This window comes from Brachyhypopomus gauderio, chromosome 18 (assembly GCF_052324685.1).
Source record: "Brachyhypopomus gauderio isolate BG-103 chromosome 18, BGAUD_0.2, whole genome shotgun sequence".
Classification (NCBI taxonomy): domain Eukaryota; kingdom Metazoa; phylum Chordata; class Actinopteri; order Gymnotiformes; family Hypopomidae; genus Brachyhypopomus; species Brachyhypopomus gauderio.
In genome coordinates this window covers 4,211,360-4,221,677 of record NC_135228.1, presented here as the reverse complement: position 1 = coordinate 4,221,677, position 10,318 = coordinate 4,211,360, and positions in this window count along the sequence as shown.

Sequence of the window (10,318 nt, the reverse complement as noted above, 5' to 3'; positions counted from 1 at the left end):
CTCTCAAAACTCTTCATCACTATGGGTGTTAGAACGATGGGTAGTCGTTCAAGCTGGAGATGTTAGATTTCTTCGGAATGGGGACAATGGTTGTGGTTTTGAAGCAGGAAGGGATGACTGATTGCTCCAGTGAGGTGTTGTAGATGTCTGTGAGGGGTGTAGCGAGTTGGTTGGCACACTCTTTATTGCTCTGCCTGGGATACCATCTGGACAAGCTGCTTGTCAGGTAGAGACCCGCAACAGTGCTCTCCTCATCTCTTCCGTAGCCAGGGTGAGTGGCTCATCTGTGGTACTGGAGGGAAGGGTAGTGGTGGTTGGATGCTCCAGGGCGGTGTCCTCAAAGCAGGCAAAAAAGTTGTTGAGTTCAGCAGGGAGGGAGGTGTCTGTGCATGGAGAGGTGTTTGACTCTTGTAGTCAGTAACAGCTTGGATTCCTTGCCACATTCACCTGGGATCGGAGTTATCATGGAAGTAATCTGCAATTTGTGTGCTGTAGGTGTGTTTAGCAGCTCTAATGCCAGCCTTCAGGTTGTGTCTGGCAACCTTGAGTTCTTCATTGTTGCCAGATTTAAAAGCTGTATCTCTAGCTTTCAGTAGACCACAAACCTCTCTGTTCATCCATGGCTTTTGGTTTGGAAGTGTGCAAATTTGCTTTGTTTCAGTCACATCATCCACACATTTCTTGATGAACCCAGTGACAGATGATGCATATTCATTCACATCAACAACAGAGTTCTTGGTGGCTGCAGTTTTGAATACATCCCACTCAGTACACTGAAAGCAGTCCTGCAGAGCTGACTCCGCCCCCTTCTGGTCATATACAGACAGTCCTCACGGTGTGAACACAATTCATCCATGCTCAGGACTTCACATCACAAGATGTGAGGTTAAATGCTCTGTGACAGAACAGTCTGTTTTCCATTACAGTTCAATACAGACATTGGAAACATACGTCATTTTGGTTTGATTGTAAATTTGTGATTGTGAACTAAGAAAATAAGAACTAAAATTTAACAATGTATCATGTATTCCTTGGCCCAAAACAAATGAACTGAACTATCAACAAGTATCGATACACCCTACGAGAGAATGTGTGGGTGTGTGAAAGAGACAGTAAGTTAGTAACTCATGGTAGTATCTCCAGTTTACATTGTGGATCTTCCAGTAGAGCAGAGAGGTCTAAAGAGGAAAAACTCACACTTACAGATAAACACACACTCATACAAACTAGGGGTGACCTGCAATAGTCGCTGATTCGACTATAGTCGACTATACCCCCTAGTCGACTATGAATGTCATAGTCGAATGTACCATTCTAACTGCATGGGGGTGCCCAAGGACGCTGCTAAGCATTAGTTGTTACATTAAATGTCTTTGTTTTCGTTATATATAGCCTTTTGTCAAATAAAATCATCCTAATTTCTGTTAATAAATATTTAAAAATTATGTGTGCGCATTAACAATAGGCATCTTCCTTACTACACATTAATACATCACACCCTGCAGTTGCACAATCCAAACGAGCGGAGCTGAACACGCTACAGGATCAGCGTCCGCCGAGATTATAATGTCTACTAAAAAAACTTCAAAAGTATTTTGAAAAAGATAAAGATGAATCAAATAAAGTAAAGTGAAAGTTATGTCGTCAACGTCTTTTATTTCGCACGACAACAACCAACATGGCATACCATTTAAAACGCGTAAGGCGAAAAAAAACGTTTGCCGTTTGTCGTCTCGTCGCGGTGCGTCTCGGCAAGTAATCCTATAAACATTTATTGTTGTTGTTTGCTTTTAAACCCCGTTACTTGAACCTTTCCTTATAATTTGTTTGCTGTTGTGTGGAAATGTTTTATATATATTTTCAGGCAGGCATATTTTATTTAAAATATTTTTGACATTTTGCACAGTGCCTGTCTGACAGTTCGATATGCGCACTGAAGGTTAATGTTCTCTAACGTTTCATTAAAAAATAAATAATAAATAAAAGCTGAATAAAGACAACCTACCATGTTTATTCATTTATCTGAGTGTTTTAGGTTTTTACTTTGAAGTGGAAAAAAGTCCTGAATGAGAACGGGATCCCGTTTAAGGTGCTCTTTAAAAAACCCCTGATTCGACTATTAGTCGACTAAAGGGAAAATCTGACGAATCAGATTCGACTATGAAAATCCTTAGTTGAATACACCCCTAATACATTTAGAAACACACACAGACCCACTTGCTCTTCGGTGCACACTTACACACTTACCCTCTTCCTCTTTCTGACACACAATGTCACTCTATTAATTAGATAAACAGTATATACTAGGGGTGACGACTATGAACGTCATAGTCGAATGTACCATTCTAACTGCATGGGGGTGCCCAAGGATGCTGCTAAGCATTAGTTGTTACATGAAATGTCTTTGTTTTCGTTATATATAGCCTTTTGTCAAATAAAATCATCCTAATTTCTGTTAATAGATATTTAAAAATGATGTTTGCGCATTAACAATAGGCATCTTCCTTACTACACATTAATAAATCACACCCTGCAGTTGCACAATCCAAACGAGCGGAGATGAACACGCTACAGTATCAGCATCTGCCGAGATTAAAATGGCTACTAAAAACTTCAAAAGTATTTTGAAAAAGATAAAGATGAATCAAACAAAGTAAAGTGCAAGTTATGTCATCAACGTCTTTCATTTCGCACGACAACAACCAACATGGCATACCATTTAAAACGGGTAAGGCGAAAAAAAAAAACAGTTCAGCCCGTCTCGTCGCGGTGTGTATAAACATTTTTTGTTGTTTGCTTTTAAACCCCGTTACTTGAACCTTTCCTTATACTTTTTTGCTGTTGTGTGGCAATTTTTTTTATATTTTCAGGCAGGCATATTTTATTTAAAATATTTTTGACATTTTGCAGTGCCTGTCTGACAGTTCGATATGCGCAATGCGCACTGACGGTTAATGTTCTCTAACGTTTCATAAAAAAATAAATAAAAGCTGAATAAAGCCAACCAACCGTGTTTATTCATTTATCTGAGTGTTTTAGGTTTTTACTTTGAAGAGGAAAAAAGTCCTGATGGGATCGGGGAACGGGATCCCGTTTAAGGTGCTCTAAGTAAAAAATAAATAAATAAACCCGATTCGACTATTAGTCGACTATGGAAGCCCATTCCCGCCACCTAAAATAAAAAAAAATAGCACATATATATTTTTTTCTCATTATTAAGTAAATTGCTATCTCATTATTTCGAGATACTAAGTCATTATTTCGAGATACTAAGTCATTATTTCGAGATACTAAGTCATTATTTTGAGATACTAAGTCATTATTTCGAGATACTAAGTCATTATTTCGAGATACTAAGTCATTATTTCGAGATACTAAGTCATTATTTTGAGATACTAAGTCATTATTTCGAGATACTAAGTCATTATTTCGAGATACTAAGTCGTTATTTCGAGATACTAAGTCATTATTTCGAGATAGTAAGTTATTATTTCGAGATACTAAGTCGTTATTTTGAGATACTAAGTCATTATTTTGAGATACTAAGTCATTATTGAGGTAGCCTAATAGTAGATTGTACATAAACAGAAGCAGGTAAGACAGACGCAAAATGGATACGATAATTGAGGACTACTTTAGACGTGGATTCACGAATCATGAAATTTTGGTGCTTTTACAAGAATCACACAATATCAAAATAAGCCTGCGGACCTTAGAGAGGAAGCTACAGAAGACCAAGCTTTGGCGGAGGAAAAACAAAACGGATGTAGCCGAAGTAGCATCCTTCATTGACCAACAGCTACAAACGTCCGGGAAACAACACGGCTATAGATGGATGCACCAAAAATGCTGGATGAATGGGATAATAACAGACAGAGAAACTGTGCGACAGCTGATGCGTGTGATGGACGGAAATGGGGTAGATTTACGGGCGCGAAACCGTTTGAGGCGGCGTGTGTATATCAGTCGTGGGCCGAATTATGTATGGCATATAGATGGATATGACAAATTAAAGCCTTATGGTATCTGTATCAACGGTTGCATAGATGGCTTTTCAAGAAAAATCATGTGGTTAGAAGCGTACAAGACCAACAGCGACCCTCGTGTAATTGCTGGTTATTTTATTGATGCTGTAGCTGAAAACAATGGATTTCCCCGAAAAGTCAGGTTGGACCACGGGACAGAGAACACACACATTGCAACAATGCAGAGATTTCTGCACAGCGTTGAGGAAAATGTGACAGAGTGCGTCACTTTAGGTCCAAGCACTGGCAATCAAAGAATTGAACGTTGGTGGTGTACTCTGAGGAGTGAATGCACTCAGTTCTGGATGGATCACTTTGATCAGCTGAAAGCAGATGGTTATTTTGACTATGGCTTCGTTGACAAATCCCTCATCCAATTTTGCTTCTTAAGTACAATACAGGTACAGTCTCAACGTTGCCTATAAGCAGAGATTTCATCATAACTGGTATTTGATAGTCAATATTGAAAGGCTGGCCAGCCAGATGTAATGGGAATAGAAGGGAATATATTTAATTATTTTATGGTTAAAAACACAAATAATAGTTTCTTGATTTTAATTGATAATGGTGATTTTTTTAACATAGCATTATAGACATTATAGATTAGTTTAATTCAGCAACAACTGCATTTTGCACCCATACGTTCATGTTTACATGATTGTAACGATAAATTTGTGAACAGTAAATGTAACTTCCCATGAAATGCTTTGATTTTTGAACTGATAGAGCACTTAAGTTCCGACTCCAACTAGGAGGCATGTGATCAGACAAATGAGACAACCGCAGAAACCCAACTTTCATTCTAAAAGGAACTTTAACCAATATTTTCACTTGTCCGTTGTTTAGGAGGAACTTGATGAAATTTCAATAGCCTGGAATGATCATCGCATAAGAACAACCCACAATCCTCGGGCTCCCAATGGCCGGCCTTCTATAATGTATGCGGTTCCAAACCTTTATGGGGCACAAAATTACCTTCAGTCTGGAGACCAATCCAAGGTAGAGATGTGCAGGGAGGAGTGTTGTTTCAAGGACTATCCCTGTGATGAAGACATGTTTGACATGTGTATAGAACTTATGGCTGAACACAACCTGGCAATGTCTGATGATGTTTTTGAAATTACTGACCTTTATTTGAGACTTCGTCAGGTGTTTCATGATGAGCTGGGGGAATAAACTACTGTTCCTAGCACATGATGCTGCCAGTTTGTAATTTGCTAATAATATATTTTGCATATTATAAGCATATACAAACATAACACTTATTGTTTACATTAGGGTTTGTATGTATGGTATTGATATAACATAATTACCATTAATGTTGATTTTCATTTTGTTAATTTGATGAATTATGTTGATTATTGTTTATTATATAAAATTATAATGAAATTATTTTGTTGCATTTAATATAACTGCTACATTCTGAGTTGCCAGTTTATTATGCTTTTTGCACAAACCTACCACATAGGTGATTTCCAAGTACTTTATTTATGGGTTATATTTGCTGTACATTATTATCATTGCTTGCATTATTCATCCTCTAGTGTTTAGTTTGTGATAGTTGAGGCAGTGGGAGTAAATTTGTTGTTAAGACCTGAGGGACTTTGAAGGCAAATAAACCAAAATGTGTAAATATATTTAAAAAGTAAGATTTATTAGGAAAATGTGTGCACCATAGAACTCATGGTAACAGACTAAAACATTTTTCTTAAAATACTATGTAAGACAACATGCATGCAGATTCAATGGTAACAGGTAACAAGTAAACATTAAGTAAACAGGTATGACAAATGGTCAGCATTTGGCAAATTTCTCAACACTGAGTGTAAAAAAACATTATATTAGACAGAACCAATAATTATTACAAAGGATATCCACAATATCTCAATCACATAAATCTCTAATCTCTAAAATATTATTTTAGATTAGATTTATACCAAAAAATGATGAGATGTATACAAAAAAATGATAAGATTTATACAAAAAATGATGAGATTTATACAAAATGCCTGCATAGTAACTCAGAACAAATGTCTCTACCCATAAACACAGATGTCTGTAATCTACTGAACATTGTAATTTCATGGACTAGATTACACAATGTCCATCACCCATACATTAGATTCCAAGACTTTATTCATCTCAGAGCTGAAATCTGGGTAGCTGTCATAATGTATTGACAATTCCAGTACACACCCACATGTATGTGCCACAGGTCTCCTCTGGAATCCTTGAATTTGTGAGAAATCAATAGTGATGTTCTTCCCCAGAAACAGATCAGAGCCTGTGCAGAATCGGAGGAACAAGCACAGACGCTGCAAATCAGCGTACCTCAAGTAGGTGGTAAGGTGCCGCTGAATATCCTTCTGGCGGTCATTCATTGTGTCTGGGAAAGCAAGGGACTTCAGAACTTTTCTCCCAGTTGGTTGCAAGTTGTCATATACTGTGGTGAGCTCCTCAATGTTATGCCAAGCTGGACTGAGAATTTTTGCCCACTGTTCTATTACATAGGCAGGCTCTTGGATAAGTGTTTTGTGTGCAAGCTCTTGAAGGATTTCATTTATATTGCTCGCTGTTGGTGCTCTTCTGCAGCTGTGGTTGTCCAAGATCTCAATCAACTCTTCTTGGTCAATGCTATTAAAATCTGATCTGCATGTTTCCAATACTACACGCTCTGATTCAGAAATGTATTTGAAGAAATTATCAACTACATCGCTCGTTGCACATCCAAAGGCAGCCTGTTCAAACACAACTGGTGCAATCTTCACAGGAAGATACTTTTCTCTTGCCCATCCAAATTGTATTATTCGCCCTACACTCTCCCACTCCTGTTGTCCATAATCATGACGAAGGAAAGGAACTTTAAATATATTGCCCATTGTGCACTGATCGTAGAACTCATTCCAGAACTCTGAGAGGCAATCTCTCACAACTCCCCCATCATCATATGCCTTCTCGAGTGCTCCATTTGGAAGTATAAGCTGGATTTTGATATCCACATCTTGAATTCCATCATCACAGAAATGTTGTATGAGCTCTGGAAGAACGTGTCCTCTGTGAACAACCAATATTCTTTTCACTCTCTCATTGGTTGGCATGATTTGTAGTGAAACAGGAAGTGTATCATCCAAATTCAGATGCTCATGTTCAGAGAGGTCTCCAACAAAAACAATGTTGCTGTCCTCTGAAACATCTTCAGTGACACTGCTTACATCCTCTGTAGAATATAGGGAAAAGTCAAAACCCCCATCACTGATATTGCTTCCAAGATATACCACTTCTGAGCTAACTGTTTCAAAACTTGAAGAGGAGGCTGTAGCATCATAAACAGAAGAAGCAGAAGAGGAATTCTGAATGTCACTTCTTTTTTTCTTTGTGGTCAGGTAAAACCGCAGAATAGTGAGTTTTGTGTCATTGTACAGTTGTCCAACTGTAGTTCGGTCATCAACTGTCAACTCTTGATAATCCCTGAGATCAACCTCAAAATCTGTTATGGGCCCAAGAACATTTTTCCCATCTGGAAAAAAGAGGTTAACTGCTTTCTCCATCAAGTCTTTCTTCTGTGCTTCCTTTGAAACATCCAGTTTTCTTGTTCCCCCTCCACGTTTTGTTCTCACCTGCTTGAAATTTTGTTTTTCATCATCATAAGTCATCCATCCTATTTCTACCTTTCTCATGGTCTTCAGAGCGTTCTTTTTTGTGGTGGGTTGATGATTTTCCTCTGTATTTACATCTCCATCATTGTCAAGTTTTCTTCTGGATAGTCTATTTTTCAGCCGTTCAAAAAGCTTTGATTTCCGGGTTTTGTGGAGGTTACTTTCCTTTCGCCGACAAAATCCCATTACTGCTAGACGATCACCATATGATGGTAGAAAAGTCTTCAGCTGCTCATCTGTCATCAACTCTATCGTGCTTATATCAATCTAAGTAAGGATGGAAAAAGTATGAGAAATTTATTTCGGTTAGACAACCTATTCACTGCTGATAGCACAATAAAACTGTAAGTTAATTTATTTAATCTATCAACAAATATTCTTGTGTTGATTTTAATTACATTTTCACGCTCCATGGTCTGTATTGTTTCCTCAGAAACCCTTCTTTCTCTCAGGAACTGACTCAGGTCATCCATTCTGTAATCATAAATAACTGTAACACAAAATTCTCTAGTAATATACATATGCATTATAAACACAAAGAAACCTAGCAGATGAGCTAGGATTTTGGGAAGTTGGTACTCTTCCCTGGAGGGATGGGCCAGTTTAGGACATGTAATGAGGAAAAACATCAAAAGGTGTGACGCGTTGTGGAGGAGGCAGGCACAACGACGATAGTAGTGAAACAGATACGTTTATTAACACAAAACGGAAAGCCCAGCACTAATGGTGCAAGCACTCTGATGCTGAGGCTTGCACGGGCATGAACTTTAGACAAAGACGAGCACACGACACCGCGCGAACGCACATTAAATAGGTGAATTACACAGACCCACGTGACCTCGAGACAAGGCACAGGTGTAACAAACGAACACGCTCACAAACAACCCACACCCACGGAAGTACAAACATGGACATAACGACACGCAGACAACGTAGCGGCACGCCCACAGAGAAGGGTCCGGAGCTGTTCCGTAACAAAAGGTCAATGATTTATGATTGTAAACACGATTTGATACAAAATATCAATGACAGAGGATCTTCAGTTTGTAACATGTGTGAGAAATAAACTGAAATGTTTAAAAAATGTTCCGAAAAGAAAGATTGGAAGGGATTAGCATATTACTCTCTTTACAGCCCATAATATCATTAAACCATTCAAGCAATTGGGAGAAATTGCAGTGTGTAATGGGTAAGGCCAAAAGTCTAAGCTGAGAGCGAGAGAAAGACCACATATGGCAGAATGAGTTTTGATATCATTGTAAATCATTGTAGATGAGAAAATGAGATTTAAAATTATATCTTGGTCAAAGTCCAGAACTTATTCGTTTGGCAATACTTCTTTAGAGTATGGTGACCATATTTTGGTTTTCAAAAAAGAGGACACTTTGGGTAGGAAGGTGGTATAGGGCAGACATACACCTTCACTTTGTTACGGTACAGCTCCTGACCGTCTGTGTATCTCCGTGGGTGTGGTTGTGTCTGTGTTAATCAGTTTCACCTGTGGCTCGTCTCGTCATCACGCGTGGCTTATGTGTTCTGTCTATTTAGTGTGCGTTCGCGCAGTGTCCCGTGCTCGTCTTTGTTTGAGTCAGTCCGCGTTGTACGTCTATTTGTTATTCGTGTGTATCTATTTGTAATACGTAAATAAAAGTGTCATTTGTGCACAACGTTGGACTCTGCGCCTCGTCCGTCGCCCAGCACGCAAACATCACACACTTGGACCAAGGTGGTGGTGGTGGATGGTTTGGGGTGTCATTTCAAGTAACTGGTGGCACTATGCCAATGTTTAGGGAAAGTTTATAATTTTGGACTAACTGGACTGTTTTTATTGAAAATGAGCATTCCCCTCACACGTGCACTTTACATAGTTCTGCCTTTATATTTTCTGTTTGCACATCTTTATTTTTACACCTGGTACACTTTTATAATGCATATCTACCTAATCTATTATTATTTATGTCAGGTTTTCATTATTTATGAAAACTTTCCTGAAGATGTAATCTTTGCCCAATAGTCCATCATTACTTAACAATGCACCAGCTTTAGGTCATGCATTCTGCTTAAGCGTCCCAAGAGATGACGCAGTATAGTAATTGTTTCTGTAACCCTTTAGTGAATTTGAATTTGTATTGCAGATGTCTGAGGCTGTCTTCCAATCAGCTCACTACAGCACTAAGCAGTGTTTCAAAAAACGGAAACGTTCATTTGAGAGATATTGTTAGCGATGTTGTTAGTGATTTAGTATGCGGATTAGGAGGCAATCTGCGCGGGTAAATTGTAAATTGCCGACCGATTCTGACAGGCAAGAATGCAGGACTTTAATAAAAATGTTAAATCAATGCAAAAGTCCACACGAATGGCGAATTGAATAACGGACATTCTGGGCAATTTCGATTTTTGTAGGTCCCAAAAAGGAGGTCTACCTACAACTAGACGACCTCTGATCTGTGCCATCAATGGGTGCAATATAAAGTATTTGAATTCATTTATTAGAACAACACATTTGGACACAGTGCATGTGAGTTTATGTTTGTGTTAAGCTTATACTTGCATGCGTGTTACTGACTAACCTGTCGGCTCCTTTAGCTTCTGTCCAAAGTGTAATGAACTTCACTTAGGGTGACGCACGTGAAACTG